This window comes from Elephas maximus, chromosome 2, assembly GCF_024166365.1.
Source record: "Elephas maximus indicus isolate mEleMax1 chromosome 2, mEleMax1 primary haplotype, whole genome shotgun sequence".
Classification (NCBI taxonomy): domain Eukaryota; kingdom Metazoa; phylum Chordata; class Mammalia; order Proboscidea; family Elephantidae; genus Elephas; species Elephas maximus.
The window spans coordinates 210,431,190-210,445,851 of NC_064820.1; the positions used below are offsets into that span (position 1 = coordinate 210,431,190).

At 37.7% G+C, this 14,662-nt stretch overlaps 1 pseudogene; it reads right to left on the reverse strand.

The window, feature by feature from the left end:
* Positions 1–474: 474 nt before the first annotated feature.
* Positions 475–1,412, reverse strand: LOC126070464 (olfactory receptor 2T33-like; annotated as a pseudogene).
* Between the last annotated feature and the right edge of the window lie 13,250 nt (positions 1,413–14,662).

Consider the following 14,662-nt stretch of genomic DNA (forward strand, 5'->3'; position numbering starts at 1 on the left):
GTGCCTGATCCAAATAATGGTGTTTTCAGTCACCTCATATGCATGCGAAAGCTGGACAATGAATAAGGGTGACAGAAGAATTGATGCTTTTGTTGGCGAAAAATATTGAACATACTGTGGCCTGCCAGAAGAACAAATTTTTCTTGGAAGAAGTACAGCCACAATGGTGTATGAAGGGAGTATGGTGAGACTTTTCCGGACATGTTTTCTGGAGGGACCAGTCCCTGGAAAAGGACATCATTCTTGGTAAAGGAGAGGATCAGTGAAAAAGAGGAAGACCTCAATGAGTTGGATAGACACAGTGGCTGCAACACAGAGCTCAAACATAGCAATGGTCATGAGGAATGATGTAGGACTGGACAGAGTTTTGTACTGTTGTACATAGTGATGCTTTGAGTCAGAAACTACTTGAAAACACCTAACAACAACAACACAAGTTTGACATTGGATAACTCTAAACAGTGGGGCTAAGTTTTATTGATGTTTTAAGTTAGTGCATTTCCCAAGCCACCTTTTCAAGGCTCCTATCACCTCATTGTTCCTCAGACTATAAATGAGGGGGTTCAACACAGGAGTAAAGATAGTATAGAAAGCTGACACAACCTTATCATGGTTAGCTGATCTGTAGGACTTTGGTCTCATATAGGTAAAAATGGCAGCCCCATAAAAGAGTCCCACCACAGCCAAGTGTGATGAGCATGTGACAAAGGCCTTCTTGCGGGCTTCTGTAGAAGGCATGTAGAGAACTGCAGCTAGGATGAGACTGTAGGAGGATAGGATGAGAAATAAAGGCACAAGGAGCATTATCACACAACAGATGTACATGACATGTTCAAAGATTGAAGTGTCAGCACAAGCCAAATGCAGCAGCGAGGGGGCCTCACAGAAGAAATGATCAATCTCATGAGCACTGCAGAAAGGGAAGCTCAGGGTAGCAACTGCCTACATGAGACCATCAGCTGCCCCCAGAAACCAAGACCCCAAGGTCATTCTCAGGCACAGTTGCCAGTTCATGAGAATGTTATATCGTAGTAGATGACACACTGCCACATAGCGGTCATAGGACATGGCTGCTAAGAAGAAGCACTCTCCACCGCCCAAGGTGAGAAGGCAAAGACCTGTAATCCACATTCAACAGGGGAGATGGACTTCTTGCCTGTCAGAAAGCTAGATGCCATTTTGGGCACAACGGTGAAAACCAACATCATGTCCATGAAAGAGAGTTGGCTCAGCAGTAAGTACATGGGTGTGTGAAGCCGGTGGTCCCTGTGAATCAGGAGGATCATGAGGGCATTCCCCATCAGGGAAGCAATGGCTATTGTCAGCAGCACAATGAAGAGGAAGATGTGGAAGCTAGTGTGCTGAAAGAGTCCCAAGAGAATAAAATCTGAAGTGGCATTTCTCTTCTCCATGATTTCTACTGGAATACCACTGCCTACAGAAAGTTAAGATGAGGAGTTCCATTATTTAAAAATCTTAGTTTGACTGTATAACTTTCTAGATATGTACTGTGTTTGGAATCCAGCATCCTGATTCAAAGCCCTAGCCTTGCAGTTAAAATGTTCCATCATAGCCTATCATTCTACTTCTCAATAGCTCAACTCTTTAAGGTATCAACTGGGGTCAATATACCCCTTCACAGCATGGTATATTGGCCACATTTGATAATAGATCAGAACAGATCAAATTAGGTACTAGGTGAAAAGTATGCTCTCAATTGTTAAGCACTAAAGAATGCTAAATAGTCCCATTGGCCTTTTCAATAACAACAATTATATTGTAATTATTTTGGGGTTTTACTATATATACTGATATCAAAATTAACCATTTGAGAAAAGAAAGTCTCAGATAGAAGTCTATTTAAATTTTTCTCAATCACAGATAATTTACATTCAACTCTTGGAATTATAAACATACTCACTGTTTTTTTTTAAAAAAATTTAGAGTTGATTTATGGTTTATGGTGGGTTACAAAGATCATAAATGGAACATATGATTGAGAATTAAATGAAATATCTCATTTGAAGAAAAATAATGATCTCCAAAATAATGGATGAAATATTGTTTTGTTCCTCTCATAAAGTAACAGTTTTTATTCTAGTTAACCACTTCTTGCCTTGAATCTTTGGTATCCACCCATTATACTTGGAATAAAATCAACTTTCTTTCCTTAGGCTTCGAGGACTTGTTGGCATGGCTCATACACAATTTCCACCCACACAGTTAGAGGAGAGCTAGAGGGGCCAGGCCCAATGTCCAAGGGCAATCATGACAGGAGTTTTGATATGATAATAAGAGTAATATCTATAAAAAACAGGGAGGTGATTAAAAGGACAAGAAATAATTTAGTTTTTTTAAAAAAAAAAAATGATTTCATTTCCTTAGAGCATAATTATCAGCCTCAGGGAAAGTATGAAGTAGATTTGGAGAGGAAAACACCTTGGTTAATTCATTTTTAAAAATTCCCAAATTAGGTATGTGTTCTGTCTTTCCGAGATAGTTTTAGATTTTAATATACACTGTATTTTTACACAAAAAATAATCACCTTTTACATTTGTTTGCAGAACCCTGGTGGCGTAGTTGTTAAGTGCTACAGCTGCTAACCAAGAGATTGTCAGTTCAAATCTACCAGGTGCTCCTTGGAAACTCTATGGGGCAGTCCTGCTCTGTCCTATAGGGTCGCTATGAGTTGGAATCGACTCGATGGCAGTGGATTGGGTTATGCTAATATTATAAATTAAAAAAAAAGAAAACACTGTGCTGATTTTTTTTTTTTTTAGAGCAACATTCTTTTCTTGGTAGATGCAGTTGAAATGACTGAACCTGCAGAAATGCATGTAACTTCTTTCTAAAGTGGTTGCAGTTGGGAGCTGTCATACAGTGAGTACAAGAAAGATTTTCAAGTGTTGCAATTCTTTAACTCCATACTAAGAACAAAACTTGTAAACTCATAAATTGAGGAAGGCCAGAGTAAGCTAATCCCCTCTTTCCTTAGTAGAAATGATGTCCATGCACTGCCTTGATACATATACAGGATGTAACTGATGTAGACCTCTTTATTTCCAGTATGAACGGTCCAGACTGATTTAATCCAAATCTTTGATCTAGTGCTTTTCTGATCGTAGATGAGCGCAGACACAGAAATGGGGATGACAGTTTTTAACCTGTAGGGTCTGATCTTGTAAATACACTACTGCTACAAAAATTAGGTGGCAGTCAGTCCTTCTCTTGCACAGCCATCTCATGAGCGGGTGGTCTCTGACATGCATATCCAGGCTTGAACCGGCAGAACACATAAATAACACCAGTATCTTTGAGATGGCTGTTTAAGCTCTGAAAATCAAGAGAATAAATAGTCTACTCTACCTAATCAAGATTTTCCCTATCCTTGTTAATTAGCACCATTGTCTCTAGTATATCCAGCTCCTCTTTTTATATACCATTGAAAGCACCTTTCTCCTGTAACTACCCTAGGTCCCTAACTCCTTGACTGCAGGTTTCCCTACCTCAATTATGTCTTCAAACAGATTCATCCTATCGATGTGGGGATGCATGGACAAAAGAACACTGGACTCAGGATAAGAAGTCCTGGTTTAAGATTCATTTCTGTCATTTTTTCTCTATGGAATGAGGGAGAAGTTAACTACCTTCTTTTTCCTTAAAAATACTCATAACTTTTAAATCATAAACCTTCTAAGAAGATTGCTCTAAGAATTAAAATCTATTTTGCGTATGAAATAGATTTGAAATAATTTAAAAATACTAGCTCAAATATTCAAACTTAATTTTTTTTTATTTTAATTTGCCAACCTAGATCATATGCTGCAATTTTTTCCACATAAGAAGCAGCTTGAAAGTCATAGCATAAAATACCAATATGATCATTTGACCCAATGTTGCAAATATGAATGTGAAACTCTAAGATTTCTAAATCTAAGTGGCCATTCTGTTTTAGATTGAACTGGTATAACAATACATAATAAGGGCAGCATCTTTGAGCTATATATAAACTTAGCATTTAAGGAAAAGTGAACAGACGCTTAATAGTATTTCTTCTATAGGTAAATTTATAAAGTGAATTAAAAGTAAGCTGTTAAACAGGATAGCTAGAATTGAATTTTTTTAAAACTAAATACATTTTACTTAGAATATATTTAGTTTAAAATATATAGGTAGGTAGAGAGAGAGAGATGGCTGTTTAAGCCCTGGAAATCGGGAAAATTGAGTGGACTTTATCAAATCAAATCTCTGCCAATCCTTGTTGATTTACACCACCTTCTATCTTGTATGATATTGTATTGTATGGTTAAGATAATCTAAACAGTTATCAGTTTTAGTAATAAATATTCTATAGGTATAAGATACATAGATGATGAAGATACACATACACTTCCATGTCTAATCAAAATGTCATTTCAATTTGGAGCCATGACTTTTTACTTTAAAATGAGAAGTTAATAAATAAGTAGGTAGATAGAGAGGTAGGTAGATTGATATATTTGTATTATTCTGTGCTGTGAAAAGCTATGCTGTATAATATTGTATCAAATTAGACTTCTCAATACATAATATCAGTCTGATAATCTAATACAGCCATCAGTGTAAATATACTCGTTAAAACTCTCATACATATAAGGCTAAGGAAGTTTGATTTTTTTTCATCAAATATATATGAAGGATGTTTAATTTTTTTTTCTTTCAATTTATGGATATACAGCTGCATTTATTTATTAAATGAAATATTTAGCCCATAGTTTAAAAGCTATATATAAACTCACCATTTAAAGAAAATTGAACTGATGCTTAATATTATTTCTTCTGTAGGTAAACTTATAAAGTGAATTAAAAGTAAGCTGTTAAACAGGATAGTTGGAATTGAATTTTTTAAACTAAATACATTTTATACATAAAATGTATTTAGTTTAAATATATATATATGTATATATATTTTTACCCCTCATGTGGAAGAAATCTTCCCCCTCCTGGAATAGGTTATGTATAATTTTTCAAATTCTTCATATATACATCCTTCAGAGACACGGAAATTTCTTTCCATTGTATTTAAAGTAATAGTATTACTTGCCCGGTTTTTTCTTATTTATTCTATGTCTTTTATTTGAAAAATACCTCAGCAATTTTGTGTCTATTAACCTCAAGCTATGCCCTTTGTGATGAGTGTAGGGAAACAGATGATTGTCCCCTTTTCCATACTCACACTTACTTGTAAGCACAGGTAGAGAACCATTGTCCTGGACTATTGGAGTTCATTCCACACTCTCCTTTTTCCTTCCTTCTGCCATCCTGCCTTCCACAACTACAGTGTCTCTAAATACTGAAATAACAAGGTTAATTTCTTGAAAAGGCCTCTCTTCAGTGAAAAATTCTGCTAATATGAGCTCAATCATTTGCTGAACTGACTTCTTATTTAACAAGAGTTTTGGGCTTCTGACTGTGTAGACATAGTCCATGTCTTACATCTTCGGAATATCATGTGGACAATAGGGGGGCTTTTGTGTTGTATCACTTGTGGATGGGATTTTACAGAGGTTACCTTATAATTCAGACTTCACATGCAAGATTCCAAAACCATAATAGATATCATAATTTGAAAGGATAGCCTAAAATAATGGAATCACAATTCTTAACAAAAGTAAACTCACCTCCGTAGTAGGGAATCATAGTCAAGGAGACATATATATGGTACCAAATCCTTTTGATAGGTTGACCGCACCTGTTTGCTTACATCAGTGTTGAAGGTACTGCTTTCCACCCTTGGCTTCACGCCATATTTAGTTAAAGGTCCTATATGACCACTGAAATATTGCTACATCTAAAAATACCTTCCCTAGAGCAATGCCACTTTAAACGACAAACCACCTTTGGCAAGTGAACACAGACTAAAATGTGTATAAGTGGTAAATGAATTCAATGAACTAATTTACTTTCCAGGCTTTTATAAAAGTTAAAGCACCATGAGTGGGGGGATGAAGAGATGGGGCATTGTTAAAGGTAAGGAATGCAAAAGAGGCTGGGATGGAGGAAGGCAAAAACTGGTGTTCTGCTCAGTGATCCTCCTTGAACTGACCAAAAGTGAATTAAATACCTAAAATAAACAGATTGCTTATTTTTTTGGAATTATGTGATGGAAAAATTGTGTGATGCATGTAAACAGACCCTTGATCTATGAACTTATACAGTTTATGGTAAAGTAAACAACATTAAGGATCCTAGGAAACACGTTTATATTTAACCATTCTGAGATATCATAGAGAAGAACTTTAATGTTTAAATAGCATTGTATTCGTGGTTTTCAAACTTTATGGAACATCTGAATCTCCCAGAAGGATTGTTGAATGCAGATGCTGGGCTCGTCCCAGTTTCTGATCAGTAGGCATGGGGTGGGGCCTGAGAGTGTTCATTGCCAATAAGATCCCAGGTGGTAGAGATGCTGCTCATCTTTGAGAATAGCTGCCTTAAATAAGCCACCGAAAAGTGAAATTTGGCTCTACATTGTATTGAATTTCAGTGCTCCAATAAGCTATAAACTAACTGATTCCTAATTTGGGCAGTTATGCTTTGTTTTTACCCTATTTTACTCTTTACCCATTCTATGAATAACCATTATCAATGATTTTCATGTTCCCCTGTATAAATTATATACAATAAAATTACTGACTTTCATAGGCAAACGCATAGTGACCAAGTTTATTAGTGGTTACCAGAGGCTGGGGAAAGAGTGGAACAGGAAATTATTGCTTAAGGGGTAGTGAATTTCCATTAAAGAAGGGCGGAAAAAAAAATTGGAAATGGATAATGGTGACGGTTGCACAACATGGTGAACATAATGTCACTGAATTTTATGTGTAAAAAATGTTGAAATAGCTAATATATTGTTATTTATAAATATTATCTCAATAAATAATGTCAAGTAGAATGGTTAAAATAGCAATTTTTTGTGTTACAAGGAATATTAGAAATTGAGGAGAAAAGAAAGGGTCCACGTTAGGAATTTAGATTTTTTACCAAAATAAAGCAGGAAAAAACAAAAAAACTTTACTTGGAATCAGAAGTTTATGATTCAAAATCCAACCCAGCAACTGTGTCCTTAGAAAGCCCTGTAACCCGTCTGAGCTTAACTTTAACAGTTAAAAGAGATTAAACAACCTCATAAGGCTGACAACCTCATGGAAGAGTCAATATCACAGGATCAAAAAAAAAAAACCTTTGCTGTCGGGTGGATTCCACCCGACATAATGACCCTATAGGACAGAGTAGAACTGCCCATAAGGTGTCCAAGAAGCACCTGGTGGATTCCAACTGCTGACCTTTTGATTATTAGCCGAACTCTTAACCACTGCGCCACCAGGGTTTCCTCTCACAGGATAGTCTATCTTACAAAAAAAAGGAAAAAAAAAAAAAAAAAAAACTCTTTAGGAACATGATTTAGAATCTGCATTGCTTTCCTAAGATATTATTTATAATGTTGAAGCCCCAGTTAAGAAGCTATTAAAGAGACAGGAAAAGGACTGGAAACCCAGGCTATTCCTTATCCCTCGTGCAGTCTTGGTTACGGCCTGGCACTACTTGGATCCACTTGGTTCGCTGTCAGGCTAGGTGTGGCCTGGAGTGATCACAGTTCATAGGCTAGTAATCAGCCTTTATAACAGATTATAACCTTTATACCTTGTGCAGTGAGCAGAGCACAGTTAGTGAGCCCCTCTCTCTTCAGCTTCACTGATGGTCTGTCCTGGTACCAGGTACTTTTTTTAGGGTTAAAATTAGAACATTCACAGGGTTTTAGGTAGGGAATTGTAGCCCTGAAGCTACCGGCCAGAGGCAAAGCTGTAGTGCCCTTTGGAAGTCTCTGAGGCCTGCTGATGGCCTCAAAAACCTTTGCAGCTAGTACTGCAGCAGTTATGCTGTGCTTGGATGGCACGAGGCTATAGTGTGCTTGAGTTTCCCATGGAAATTCTGGTATGTGTTGCTTTGATTGATACTACAGTAAAAAGCTAAAGCATTTTTAGGGAAAGATAAATAACCAAGTGAAGTCCTTGGAGGAGCATAAGTGTTTGATTTTTACCTTCCAGTTATCTAGTTTCTATTCTGGTGTTTGTGCTTTGTTAGTAATGTTGTGTGTACTGTTTATGCCATGTTTTAGGGCTCCTAGCATTGTCCCTATTTTTTCTTCCATGATCTTTATCGTTTTAGACTTTATGTTTAGGTCTTTGATCCATTTTGAGTTACTTTTTGTGCATAGCGTGAGGTATGGATCTTGTTTCATTTTTTGCAGATGGGTATCCAGTTATGCCAGCACCATTTGTTAAAGAAAATGTCTTTTCCTCATTTAACAGACTTTGGGCCTTTGTCAAATATCAGCTGTTCATACATGGATGGATTTATGTCTGGATTCTCAATTCTGTTGCATTAGTCTATGTATCTATTGTTGTACCATTACCAGGCTGTTTTGACTACTGTGACAGTATAAAAAGTTCTAAAATCAGGTAGTGTGAGGCCTCCCACATTGCTTTTCTTTTTTAATAATGCTTTTTGCTTATTCAGGTCCTCTTTCCCTCTTTTGATGTATTTTTTTTTGTGTTGTTGTCAGTTTCTTTTTTGCACTTAATTTTTTGTGCTGAGTTGTTTTTCTTTATAAATTGCCTCTTCCTTTTCTTCATTGTTTTTGATTTTGTTTTTGCTGAGTCTTTACGTTTTTCTTGTATTTTATTTTGATGTGCAGGATTGTTTGTCTCCTTTGTGGTTACCTTATTATTTACTCATAATTTTCTAAGTTTAAACCAAACTTTTATCTCTCTATATTGCCTTGGCTTCCTCTCCATGTGAAAGATGTATAACTACATTTTTTTACTCCCACATTACTGATTTAATGTCATCTTTCACAGAATGGTATCTCTCTCCCTTTTTGAGCATTTTTATTTCGATTTATTTTTGTGATATCTGTATTTGGGTTTATATCTGGTTGCTCTGCCCTGAATTCTAGTCTTGGGTTTTTATCTGATTATTGATTTTCTAACCAGAAGGCTCCCTTTAGTATTTCCAGTAGTTTTGGCTTGATTTTTGCAAAGTCCCTAAACTTCTGTTTATCTGGAAATGTCCTAATTTCACCTTCATATTTGAGAGACATTTTTGCTGGATATATGATTCTTGGCTGGCATTTTTTTTTTTTTTCCCTTCAAGACTTTATATATGTCATCCCATTGCCTTCTTGCCTGCATGGTTTCTGCTGAGTAGTCCAAGCTTTGTCTTATTGACTCTCCTTTGTAGGTGTCTTTTCTTTTATCCTTAGCCACTCTTAAAATTCTCTCTTTATCTCTGGCTTTGGAAAGTTTGATTATAATAAGTCTTGGTGACTTTCTTTTGAGATCTGCCCTGTGCGGAGTTTGATGTGAATCTTGGATAGATATCTTTTTATCTTTCATGATATCAGAAAAGTTTTCTACCAACAATTCTCTCTGTATTTTCTGTTTCCCTTCTCTGTTTCTGTACTCTGATCACTCATAGGTTATTCTGCTTGATGGAGTCCCACATAATTCTAAAGCTTTCTTCATTTTTTTAAATTCTTTTATCTGATTGTTCCTTAAATATGTTGGTGCCAAGTGCTTTATCTTCAGTCTCACTAATTCTGCCTCAATTCTGCTCTGGTGACTTCCTATTGAACTAATTCTGAATTTTTATTGTTAATCTTCTGAATTTCTGTTTGTTGTCTCTCTATGGATTCTTGCCACCTGTCAATTTGTCACTATGCTCTTGTTTAATCTGCTTAAGTTCTTCTAATGCTTTTTTTTTTTTTGCATTCCTTGGCTTGTTCTGTGTTATCCCTGATCTCCTTCCTGATCTCTTGAAGAGTTCTATATATTAATCTTTTGTATTCTACCCCTGGCAATCCCAGGAAGTTCTCTTCAGCTGGAAGATTTCTTGATTTTTGTTTTGGGAGCTTGCTGAAGCCATCGTGGTCTGCCTCTTTATGCGAATTGATATTGACTATTGCCTCCAAGCCATCAATAAATTATTGTATTTATTTATTTCATATTTGCTTACTGTGTCCTAGCTTCTTGTTTTGTTTTATGTTGATATGCCCACATAGGCTGCTCAAGTGATCTACTTTGATTATGGGCACCTTTGAAGTGCTAACGTCCTGTCACCAAGTGATTAGAGCTGTTACTAGGTATGTGAGCCCAGGAGTCTATTCACTTTTCTTGTATGGATTCAGCTGAGGAGTCCAGATAGCCAGTCACCAAGTATGTGGTTCAGGCTATCACCTACAGCTGTAGGCCAGCAAGGGTGATTGGTGTAGGCACAGGTATCTGGGTGCAGTAGGGGGTCACGTGCTGAGCAAGGCACGCGGCTGACAAATACCCCTGAATGTCTGTGAAGAAACCGTGTCCCTGTTCCCTAGAGGACATGGGTGGGTAGGTTTTGCATCCAGACTATGTGTACCCAATGCTGTTTGCTGTAAGGACTGGGAGGCACCACTTATTCTTGGACCCCCCGCATGGGTGGCTAGGTGTTGTGGGTGTAGCCACCAGTCCTATGTTCCCTGATGTGGGTAGGTGAGGACCCTACTTAGGAGGCAGAGCAGTGTCAAATGGCACAAACTTGCCTTTTCACCATGTTGATGAAACAGTTGAAATTAGACTTCAGAATATACCATGTCATACTGTGCTAATGAGCATGTACACTGTTGAAATGGGCCCACACAGGTCTATGCAGGGGTGAAAGGCATTTGAAGTCCGTGGACCCCATTTGACTGTGCCTAGGCAAAGGAGCTGTTTCTGCCCTAAGATACTGGATTAGGGGAGCCAGCAGATTATTTTTTCCCTGTTTGATATTTTGTTCTGTCTCCAAGGCTGGTAGAATGGCTCAGGGCGAGCGCAGGGTCCTTCTTCTGGCCCAGGGGATGCAGCTGGCTGAGACCCAGCGTAGAGCAAGATAAGTGAGTGGGATGTTTTCCCAGAAGGCATATATTTAGATCACAGTAGGTTAAATGCAGGTATTTACTGTTTGCTGCTTCTCACTTGTTCTGGAGGGTTAAACAGACTCTCCGCCTGTTGGCCCCCTCCGGACACCTCTGCTTGCCTCATTGTGCTGGCTGCAGTGGCAGAATTGGCCTGTGGGGTGCCAGTTCCCACCAAGTCAGGTCTAGCAACTCCTTGCTGCTTGTGAACTATTTCTTCCTCCCTCACCACTCAGTCTGATTCCTCAACTTTGCCTTTGATGTTCAGGGCTCCTAGCTTGTTGTATATAATCAATTCACTTGTTTTTTCAGGTCTTTGTTGTAAGAGGGACCACAGGAAGCCTCTGACTACTCTGCCATCTTGCCCCCTCCTCTCAAACTTTATATGTTTTACAGTCTTCTTTGCTATTCTTCTTTGCTGTTTAAACATTTATAAATTTTATTCTGTCAAAATAATGCATATTTTATGGAAAAAATACATACATTTGGGATTTATTAGAAGGATTAAATGAAATATTTGTAAAGCGCCTGAAAGAGTATCTATCCAACAGTAAATGGGTAAATTGATATACATTATTATTATTAAGGAAACTTGTTATCACAATGATTAAATACTTGACTGCTAAATGAAATATTACTTGTTCTAACCCACTAGCTACTCCATGGGAGAAAAGACCGGGCAATCTGCTCCCATAAGATAACAGCCCTATCCTATCGGACACTTCTACTCTGTCATATAGGGTTGCTATGTGTCAGAATTGACTCGACCCCCCAACAACGACATTATAATTATTATGATCATTGTGATTGTTTCAAATGGAAGAACAATGTCTCTAAAGCAGAGTTCATGTTGTCTTGCCTCAATGTTATGAAAAATGATCTAAAACAAAAAATAAGGCAAAAGAAGGCAAGGCTGTCCATTTCAATGGCATATTGGAACATTGTTTAACAGGTCTGCTTAAGGATTATTTAAGTTCTGGGAGAATGTATCTGTGTTTGACTTGCTGTTGACTCTTACTTAGAGCCCCGAATCTGTGAAGTTGTATGTTAGTATGTATATTTGTGTATGGTAGGGTTACAAGTGATTTCCATCCAGTAACAAAGACATAAACCAATTTTGACTCTAACTGAAAACAAAAGAAAAGTAAAAATAAGAACCAAAACAATTTATTTCAGTGTGAATTTCCCAGTGAACTATGAAAAATCCCTGCTTCTCAACTCAAATATACATCGAACCAGTTATAATTTTTGTTGTTGTTCTCTTATTGATGAGTTAAATATATTTTGAAAGATGTTAAGTCTATAGTTGTATGAATGTCATGTGTTTAACTATGGAGATTATACTTTTGCAGAAGACTAATCTGAGTGTGTCTCAAATTGGCTCAGATTTAAAGTTGATCTGGTGACAGAGTAAGTAAATCAGTGCATAAAGCTAGTAAGTTAACAACTCCCTTCTCCATATTCCTTATGCAGAATCCTGGTACCAGCTAACCATTCTTCTACCTCTGACTCCAGATAGAATATTCAGAACTTGAGATACAACAGCACAGAACACAGCAACCATGTAAGGAACACCACATGTAGGAATGGGGTCGGGTGGATCAAAGAAGGTAATTTGATGAACAAGGTGCCTAAGGTCAGGAGAGAGGAACATGTGAAGACAGCTTTGGTCTCATTTTTATCTGAAGTGTTCTGGAGGATCGCAGTGAGTCTCACAACTCAAACATTCTTAAAGAAAATAAAGAATGATGAGGAACTTAAAATATTTTGTTCTAAGATCTCTTTGCAAACTGCAGGCAAGCTAGATGAGCTCTCCAAAATAAGATACTCCAAGATTCAACAAGCAAAAGCCAAAGTACAAAGAACAAACAAATTAAGTAATGAAACAGCCATTGATTCATGAATTAATTCTCACGTATGTGCTGTTCTACCCCTTTGGAATTCATTGATGGCTCAGTGGTAGAATTCTCGCCTTCTGTGTGGGAAAGCTGGCATCAATTTCCTACCAATGAGCCTCATGCACAGATACCCCCATCTGTCAGCTGGGGCTGACACTGGTTAATAACCCCACAACATCTCAACACTCTCCTTTCTGAACCCTGGGTTCCCTATTACCAGCTTTCCTGTTCCCTCCTGCCTTCCAGTCCCTGGCCCAGGGCTGGTGAGCCCCTTTAGTCCTGTTTTTTTTCATGGATCTATTCAATCTGTGGCTGAAGGGTGAACCTAGAAGTGACCTCATTACTGAGCTGAAAGGGTGTCCAGGGGCCATACTCTCAGGGTTTCTCTAGTCTCTGTCAGGGCAGCAAGTCTGGCCTTTCTTTTTGAGTTAGAATTTTGTTCTACATTTTTCTTGAGCTCTGTCCAGGGCCCTCTATTGTGATCCCTGTCAGAGCAGTCAGTGGTGGTAGCAGGGCACCATCTAGTTGTATATGACTGAGTCTGGTGGGGAGCCATGGTATATGTGGCCCATTAGTCCATTGGACTAATCTTTCCCTTGTATCTTTAGTTTCCTTCATTCTTCCTTGCTCCCAAAGGGGTGAGACCAGTGGAGTATCCTAGATGGCTGCTCACAGGCTTTTAAGACCCCAGACACTACTCACCAAAGTAGAGTGTAGAATATTTTCTTTATAAACTATGGTATTCAAGTTGAGCTAGATGTTCCCCGAGACTGTGATCCCCACAGCCTTCAACCCAGCAATTTAGTGCCTCAGGGAGTTTGGATGTCTATGGAGCTACCATGACCTTACCTTGTACAGGTTGTGCTGGCTTCCCCAGTATTGTGTACTGTCTTACCCTTCACCAAAGTTACCACTTATCTATTGTCAATTGTTTTTCCATCCCCACACCTCCCCTCCTTCATAACCATCAAAGATTGTTTCTTTTTGTACGTAAATGTTTTCATGAGTTTTTACAGTAGTGATCTCAAACAATATTTACCTTTTGTGATTGACTAATTTCACTCAGCATAATGCCTTCCAGATTCCTCCATGTTATGAGATACTTCACAGAATCATCATTGTTCTTTACTATTGCATAATACTCCGTTGTGTGTATGTACCACATTTGTTTATCCATTCTTCTGTTGATGGGCATCTAGGTAGTTTCTATTTTTTTGCTATTTTGAATGCTGCAATAAACATGGGTATGCATATGCCTATTTGTATGACAACTCTTATTTCTCTAGAATATATTTATTCCTAGGAGTGGAATTGCTGGATCATATCATATCTCTATTTTTACCTTTCTAAGGAGGCGCCATATCGTTTTCCAAAATGGTTGTATCATTTTGCATTCCCACCAGCAGTGCATAAGTTTTCCGGTCTCTCTGCAACCTCTCCAACATTTGTTATTTTCTGTTTTATTGATTCGTGCCAGTAATGCTGGGGTGAGATGGTATCTCATTGATTTTCAGATCGCGAGCGTTTCCTCATGTGTCTGTTGGCTGCTTGAATGTCTTCTTTGGTGAAGAGTCTGTTCATTTCCTTTGCCCATTTTTTAATTGTATTATTTGACTTTTTGTTGTAGAGGTGTTGGATTTTCTTGTAGATTTTAGAGATTAGACCTTTGTCTGATTCGTAATAGCCAAAATTTTTTTTTTTTTCTTCCCAGTCTGTAGGTTCTCTTTTTACTTTTTTGGTGAAGACTTTGATGAATATAAGTGTTTAATTTTTAGAAGATCCCAGTTATCT